Below are 8,372 nucleotides of genomic sequence, written 5' to 3' on the forward strand. Positions count from 1 at the left end.
CAGCCCCTGTCACAAGTGAACAGGAGCTGCGTATCGTCCGCATAGGACACGACCTGAGCCCCTAACCCCTCCAACCGAGCCGCCAAAGGTGACAAAGATGTTAAATAGAGAGGGGCTGAGTATGGAGCCCTGCGGGACTCCAACCTCAAGCTGCGGCATAGGGGCGGCAAATGGGGGGGCCCAGATCGTTTGTCTGCGGTCGGCCAAAAAAGATTGAAACCATTCGAACACCGTTCCCCTCAGACCAATCTCCCAGAGTCTTGTCAGGAGAAGGTCGTGGGGAACGGTGTCGAAAGCCGCTGACAGATCAAGCATGATGAGCAAGGCCTTTCCACCCCTGTCAAGAGTTTCCTTTACAGCCTCCGTCACCTCAAGTAACGCGGTTTCAGTACTCAGGTTAGATCTAAACCCCGACTGAGACTGATGTAATAAGGAATTAACCTCTAGAAAGCTGGTTAAGGTGGAATGTGCATGCTTTTCTGCAATTTTGGCCAGGGCGGGCAACAAGGAGATTGGCCTATAGTTGGAGTGCAATTTGGCATCTGCATTCGGTTTTTTAATAAGGGGGAGAACAAGGGCCTGCTTCCAAGATGAGGGGACTTTTCCCGAGCTCAAAGACATGTTAATCATAGGATTGATAATAGAGTTCAGGGCAGGCGCCAAGGTCGCAAGATACTTGGCAGGGCAAGGGTCAAGTGGAGAGCCAGATTTCAGGTTGGACAATAGGTCAAGCGAGGCCTGAAGCTCTAAAACAGGGAAGCAGTCAAGAATAGGAATGTTTGTGTCTGACACAGATGAATATAACCATGGATTAAAAGAGCCGTCAGCCACTGAGCCACGATCTGAGATAATATGGGCTCCATGCAAGGCCGACTGGATGGTACGGATTTTATTAGAAAAAAATGCCGCAAGCTCCGAAATCCATGGTTCAGAAAAGACAGACGTTGGAGCACAACAGGAGGGAGAGATAAATTCTTTTACAATCTTAAAGATCTCTTTGCAGGAATTGTCAGCTTCCTCAACCCTTTTAGCTAAAAAGGATTTTTTCACTGCCGTAATCTCCCTATGATATTCCTTCACTGCTTCTCTATAAGACTTCTTGGCAGATGTATCATACTGCCTCCGCCAGGCTCTCTCCAACTTCTTGCAGTTCCTTCTCTTGCCAGCCAGTGTAATTGAAAACTACGGAGCCGATGCTCTTGCCCGTTCTGACCTGACCTGGCGAGGTGGTGCCAGAGCTTCTAGACGTGCGGTGAGCCAGTTCTGAAAACACACTACATCGTCCTCCAACCTGCCGGTGAGAATACAAGGATAGATTTCCAAGTCCCGGATAATCATGGCTGGAGTTACTTTATGAAAGGCTCTAGACATACGTGCTGTTCGCCGCTGCACAATGTGATCGGCCATACGGTGATGTACTATCACAAAGTTCGCTAGGAAATGGTCCGACCAGAGGACTGGGGCAAGGGAGGAGAGGGACACTGGCACGGTCGAAAAAATTTGATCTAAAGCGTGCCCTTTCTCATGTGTTGGAGCTTGCAAGTGCATATGAAAACCCATCGAAGATGTCATATCCAGGAATTTTTGCACTGCAGGATCCTCTCCCTTCTCCATGTGGATGTTAAAATCTCCTAGGATTAGGCAGTGTTTTGTCCTGAGACTGAGTGTAGAGATAATTGAAAACAAATCCTCAGTAAAAGAGCCGAGAGGGCCCGGGGGTCTATAAAGCAAGATCCCCAAGCAAGATTGATGAGGGGAAAGGGCCAAGGAAAAGGCAAGGGTCTCGCAACTTGATAGGTTTTCCACGGGCAAGATAGTGCAAGGAATGTGCCTCTTAATAACGAGCGCCACTCCACCTCCCCTTCCCTTACTTCTGTCACATCGGAAAATAACGTGCGAGGGAGGGATGGCAATAGCCAGATCAGGTTCCGATCCCTCACCAAGCCATGTCTCCATGAGAAAGAGACAGTCCGTATCATCATATGTTAAAAGATTATGAATATCAAGAGCATGTTGGGGAAGGGACCTAGTATTTAACAATGCGCATTTGCTGCCTGAGGGGGGGAGCTTGCACTGAAGAGTTTCAGTGGGATCAGGAATCCACCCGCACGTGAAACACTTAGTAATAGCCCCTGCATGGTAGGGGACGACTCGCTGACAAAGGGCCGTGTGTACATTATAGGACAAAAGTTCATCTCTATTGTACATCATACCAGGAGCTCTAAGAAGAACCACCAGGCTCGCGTCCCGAGCGCCTCCGGGACGCAGACGGGCTGACTCAGGCGAGACTCCGGCGCAGGGACGGCGCTCCCGCAAATGCGACCGCTAGCGTGGGAGATCGCCTTTCCTTTTATAGGGGACACTAGAGCGCTCTCACCACTCTAGCCCACCCTAAAATGGCCACCGTAGGCGGAAAGTCCTGGCCCCGGTTTAAAGCCCTAACGGCGGTAAGAGCCGTGACAGAGTGGCGAAAATGCGTTTAGATAGGTTAGAAGTATGCTGTAGGCATTACAGTGTGGAAATATACAACCTACACAATTTTAAAAAATTCTATAAAAACGAACCGTTTTTATCCTAAAATTCGTAAATTAAGAAAGCGTGCTCAGCGCTACAGAAATAACAGTGTTAGCTGGTCTGCATAAAAGATCTCGCGAGCCCAGTCCCACGTCTCCTTTTATAGGGGACACTAGAGCGCTCTCACCACTCTAGCCCACCCTAAAATGGCCGCCGTAGGCGGAAAGTCCTGGCCCCGGTTTAAAGCCCTAATGGCGGTAAGAGCCGTGACAGAGTGGCGAAAATGCGTTTAGATAGGTTAGAAGTATGCTGTATGCATTACAGTGTGGAAATATACAACCTACACAATTTTAAAAAATTCTATACAAACGAACCGTTTTTATCCTACAATTCGTAAATTAAGAAAGCGTGCTCAGCGCTACAGAAATAACAGTGTTAGCTGGTCTGCATAAAAGATCCATCCATCATTCCCCTCCATCCATCCCCTCATCCATCCATCCTTCCCCTCATCCATCCATCCTTCCTTCCTCTCATCCATCCATCCATCCTTCCCCTCATCCATCCTTCCCCTCCATTCATCCATCCATCCTTCCCCTCATCCATCTTTCCCCTCATCCATCATCCAGCTACCCTTCCACCCATACATCCAGCTATTTACATTTTCTCTCATCCATCCTTCCCCTCATTCATCAATGCATCCATCCTCTCATTATCCATTTATTCACATTCATCCATTCACCCTTTCACTAATTCATCAGACATCCACCCATCCCTTCACTTGCTCACTCGCCCACCTTTCCATATTAATTTTGAGCTGAGCCCTTTTGAGAAGAGGCCCATCAAGAACTTCACGACTGGGACAGAAGCCACCCAGGGCAGAAACATGATCCACCACAGGGGGGACAAGAGCCATCACAGGAGGGGGAACAGGATCCACCAGGGTGGGCACAGGGGTGGGCATGCAGTATTCTAGTATCATCTTGGGCTCCTCGCCCCCTCCTGCACAGGAGGCTCTCTGTCCAAAATGCCATCCCCCACTGTGATGTACAGTACTTACAGGAGATACTCTAAGCGAACTGATTGAACTGATTGTCCTCCATACTTTGTTAATCAGTGTGGGTGCGATTGTGCCTTTTCTTTATTGTATTACATTATAGACTGCATGTTCAAAGAACCGAGGTTTGCTTACAATTTAGTGACAGTGACATTCCTGCATCCATTCATCCATTCACCCATCCATCCATGCATCCATCATTCATTCATCCACCCATCCACCCATCCATCCACCCATCATCCATCCTGCATCCATTCCTGCATCCATTCATCTATTCACCCATCCATCATCCATCCATCCTGCATCCATCATTCATTCATCCACCCATCCATTCATCCACCCATCCATTCATCCACCCATCCATCATCCATCCTGCATCCATTCATCCATTCACCCATCCATCCTGCATCCATCATTCATTCATGCACCCATCCATCCACCCACCCATCCTGCATCCATACATCATTCATTCCTGCATCCATTCATCCATCCACCCATCCATCCTGCATCCATCATTCATTCATCCACCCATCCTCCATCCTGCATCCATTCCTGCATCCATTCATCCATTCACCCATCCATCATCCATCCATCCTGCATCCATCATTCATTCATCCACCCATCCTCCATCCTGCATCCATTCCTGCATCCATTCATCCATTCACCCATCCATCCTGCATCCATCATTCATTCATCCACCCATCCTGCATCCATTCCTGCATCCATTCCTGCATCCATTCATCCATTCACCCATCCATCCTGCATCCATCATTCATTCATCCACCCATCCTGCATCCATTCCTGCATCCATTCCTGCATCCATTCATCCATCCATTCATCCATCCACCCATCCATCCTGCATCCATCATTCATTCATCCACCCATCCACCATCCATCCTGCATCCATTCCTGCATCCATTCATCCATTCACCCATCCATCCATCCTGCATCCATCATTCATTCATGCATCCACCCATCCATCCTGCATCCATCATTGGAACACTCATACCGTGTAGATTTTTCTGCGTGCTGAGCCAGAGCCAATGATAGTGAACCAGACACAAAATATAATTGTTGATCCGTGTTTTTAAAAAATTAGTTTGTATACCCATCTTGATTGAATGTAAAGCGCTCTGATATCTGCAAGATCTTGTTTACGGCTTTTAGTATGCACCTGCACCTCTGCTCTGCGTGGTGCAGCATTAGCCCATTCAACCACCTTGGCCTCGAGCTTGCTTTGTCGCCCCACCTGCTTACCCCTCACTCAGATGTACGATCTCGTTCAGTGTGGAATCGTCTGGCGACAGATGCCTCTCCTCGCGGCCTGCATGACTCGTGGATACTGGGTTCGCGGGGGGGAGGGGGAGGCGGTGTGGGGATAAATTTAATGAATACAACAAAAAAATAAACTTACCAGGCATCTCCATTCTCCTCCAGTCCCGCGTCGCACTAACTTCTGCCCGCTCTTTTCTTTTGCAATGCTAACTGCCAAATCAGGAGACTGGATGCGCAGGGTGTCGGCTAACCCTTGTTTACTTACTCTATATCCTGCCACTTGATAGGGCACGGGGCGACTTTGCAAAAAACGCGTCACCGCCCGAGCAGGATCCTATCTCCAGACGCTTGCACCACATTAGTGGTTTGTGAATGTGAGCGAGGGGCGACGCTCCTCACTCACATGCGCAGACGGACCATCTTCTGGACTCCTCGCCTGCGTGTGCTGTGCCTTGACACATGCGCAATTTCACCCGTGACTCACAGGCCGGTCGGAAATGTAAACAGACAAATTCGTCTGCTTACATTCCTGTTGCCCAAACTGCAGTGAGCCGTTTCTTTTGTAGGGCGCTGCCCCGTTGCCCCTATGGACCAGCCGCCACTGCCCACACGCACACACACGCACACACACAACCCTTGTGCTCCTCTGCAGGTTGCTCAACGGAGCTCCCGGCGGGACTTTGGAGTCCCTGAATGCCCTCGCACATACCTTGTGCTCCTCTGCAGCCTCCTCTATAGGACTTGCTGCGTGAGTTTTGTGCTCCTTGGACTCCCGGCAGACCCAGCATATCATCCTCTGATCCTCTGCACAGAACAGCAGCAGTTTCTCGCCATGTTTCTTACACAGATTCTCCTCTGGGGGCTTCACGGGGGGCAGCTGAAGCTGTTTTAACATTCCCACTATGTTCCTCAGCTGCCTGTTGGGTCGGAGGCTTTGCCCAGATATATCCCTGCACTGAGGACAGGGGTAGATTCCACCTCCCCCTCCCAGCTCTGAGTGATGCAGGAGCGGCAGAAGTTGTGTCCACAATCAATAGTCACCGGATCAGTGAAATAATCCAAACAGACGGAACACGTGGCCTCTTCCTGGAGGTCTCCGAGCTGAGCTGCTGCCGCCATGATTCACAAACGCAGGAAGTGAAGGTAAGTTCCGTTTCTCTCTTTATAGAGTGGGTGTGTCTGTGCGTCTGTCCCTCCCTGTGTGTAGAGGGTGTGTCTGTGCGTCTGTCCCTCCCTGTGTGCAGTGGGTGTGTCTGTGCGTCTGTCCCTCCCTGTGTGCAGTGGGTGTGTCTGTGCGTCTGTCCCTCTCTGTGTGCAATGGGTATGTCTGTGCGTCTGTCCCTCCCTGTGTGCAGTGGGTGTGTCTGTGCGTCTGTCCCTCTTGTTGTGTCCTTCAGACAGGTTGGACCAACTAAGCTAATCGGCACTCGGCCTGACACGTGGCCCTAGGAATAAAAGATGCAGACACGGGAAATAACTTGTTAGCTCTCCGTGCGCCCGTCTCCGAATGGCGTATGTGCGTGCGGAGCCTTTTTTATTATAGGCGGTCACATGACTTCCACACTACACGCCCCTTACGCCAGGGGCGTATTATGAACCCAAAACATAACATTCCTCCTAAAACAAGAAAAACTCAAAACAATAATTCTCAGACAGCTGCACCCTTCCGTCTTGAGGGGTAGTCTATTGTACTAATCTTCATAGACTTCAACTTCACTTTCAAAAACTGCTCCCAACCCGTAGGACACATTACGGAACATTGTATTTAACTCTGATACATAGAACAGTCTTACGTGAGATAATCGCGTAGTCGACAGGAAGGCGTCGGGTTACGTCTCAGCCTTTGATCCACGCCCCTCTGGCTTGAACAGTCTGTCTCTGGGGCGGAGCCGGTCTCAGGCGCCTCCAAGTCGGGCTCCTCCGGATCTGACACCCCTTCCTGGGCCTCCGCACCGCCTTCTGTTTCCTTGATCACCATCCTCGGAGTGTTACTTTGTGTGATCTCGAGACTGGGCGTCGGCTCCCTGCCTGGCAAGTCCTGGGCAGTTTCAGTTTCGGTTACCAGAGGTGGTGAATCCGAGGCGCTCAAACCCCCATGGAAATGTTTAAAGTGCGACACATTCCTGGTTACAGTCTCCCTTCCGCGGACCACAGTGATGCGTGTTCCTTTAACACCAACCACTCGCCAGGGTCTTCTCTCATAATTCAAACGAAACTTTCCGCTCGTCACCCTGTTACGGAGAAGCACCACATCTCCTCTGCTGAATAGTGTCACCATAGCTCTTCTCTTGTGGCTGATTTTAGCAAATGCAGTCTCTCGCTTGCGGGCAATTCTTTCTTCATTCACGGGGGCAGGGGCCCATTGAGGGTGGTGAGGAATGGAATCGGGTACAATCCGTCCCATCAGAAGATGCGCCGGGGCTATCCCAGTAGTTGAATGGGGGGTTTGTCGGTAGCTGCGAAGAAACGTGAAAATGGCCATCTCCACGGACTGTCCTTTGTCATGAGCAATGCGAATCACTTTATTAAGAGTCCTCATGAAGCGTTCCGCTTCCCCATTCGCTTGTGGCCATCGGGGAGTGATGCGTCGATGCCGAATGCCCAGAGATGACAGGTAGGTGGCCAGTTCCTGTCCTTGAAATGGGGGTCCATTGTCTGTGCGGATTTCGCACATAGCTCCATGGGTGGCAATGATCTTCTCTACCTTCGGGATCACACACTCTGCGCTGGTGCTGGCTATTATTTCCACTTCCGGATACTTGGAATGGTCATCAATCATGACCAGCGTGTAGTTCCCATCCGGGAGGCTGCCAAAGTCCATGCTGACCTTGTCCCATGGCTGTTGTGGACGAGGTTCCACGGCAATCGGGGCTTCCCAGGGGCTTCCCCCGTCACCTGACACGCAGCGCATGCCCTCACCACCTGCTCCACCATGTCATCCATCAGAGGAAACCACACCTTTGTCCGTAAGCGTGCCTTGGTTTTAACCATGCCTTGGTGACCTACGTGCGCTAACTGTATGACTTGATCAGTGAGGGCTGAGGGTATCACCAAGCGATGCCCCCGGAGAAGACATCCTGCCTCATCTTCATTGAGCTCCTCTCGGACATGGTACAGACTCTCCATTATTTTCTGAGCTTCGGGCGTGAGCATCTTCCACCCCTCCTTGGCCCGATTCCAGTTAGTCGTGTGAACCAGTTCTTTGGCCCTCTGGAGGCAGGCGTCCTGCGCTGTGACACTCACAATGTCGCTGAGAGAGATGGGACGAGGGCAAGATCGCGCCACCACCCACCTGACATAGGCCTCTGTTTCTTCAGCTTCCTCCATCTCCTCAGCCGTGGCGGGTCTGGGATGTTGGGACAGATAATCTGCCGGGTTCTTGGCTCCGGGCTGATACTCGATTGTACAGTTGTACTCCTGCAGTTGAAGCAGCCACTTTTCTATGCGAGGCGGGGGTTTGGATGAGGTTCCCGCAAACAGAGACAGCAGGGGTTTGTGATCGGTCACCACAGTGAATGGCTTGCCATAT

General features: G+C 50.7%; 1 pseudogene across 1 annotated transcript in view; it reads right to left on the minus strand.

Moving 5' to 3' along the window:
- The window catches only part of LOC144754105 (E3 ubiquitin-protein ligase TRIM39-like), a 225,678-nt pseudogene extending 219,716 nt beyond the window's left edge, over positions 1-5,962 (minus strand). Inside the window, exon 1 of the transcript XR_013594664.1 lies at positions 5,553-5,962. The product of XR_013594664.1 is annotated as an E3 ubiquitin-protein ligase TRIM39-like (transcript). The remainder of the gene's footprint in view (positions 1-5,552) is intronic.
- Between the last annotated feature and the right edge of the window lie 2,410 nt (positions 5,963-8,372).

This window comes from Lissotriton helveticus, chromosome 5_1 (assembly GCF_964261635.1).
Source record: "Lissotriton helveticus chromosome 5_1, aLisHel1.1, whole genome shotgun sequence".
In the NCBI taxonomy this organism is placed as follows: domain Eukaryota; kingdom Metazoa; phylum Chordata; class Amphibia; order Caudata; family Salamandridae; genus Lissotriton; species Lissotriton helveticus.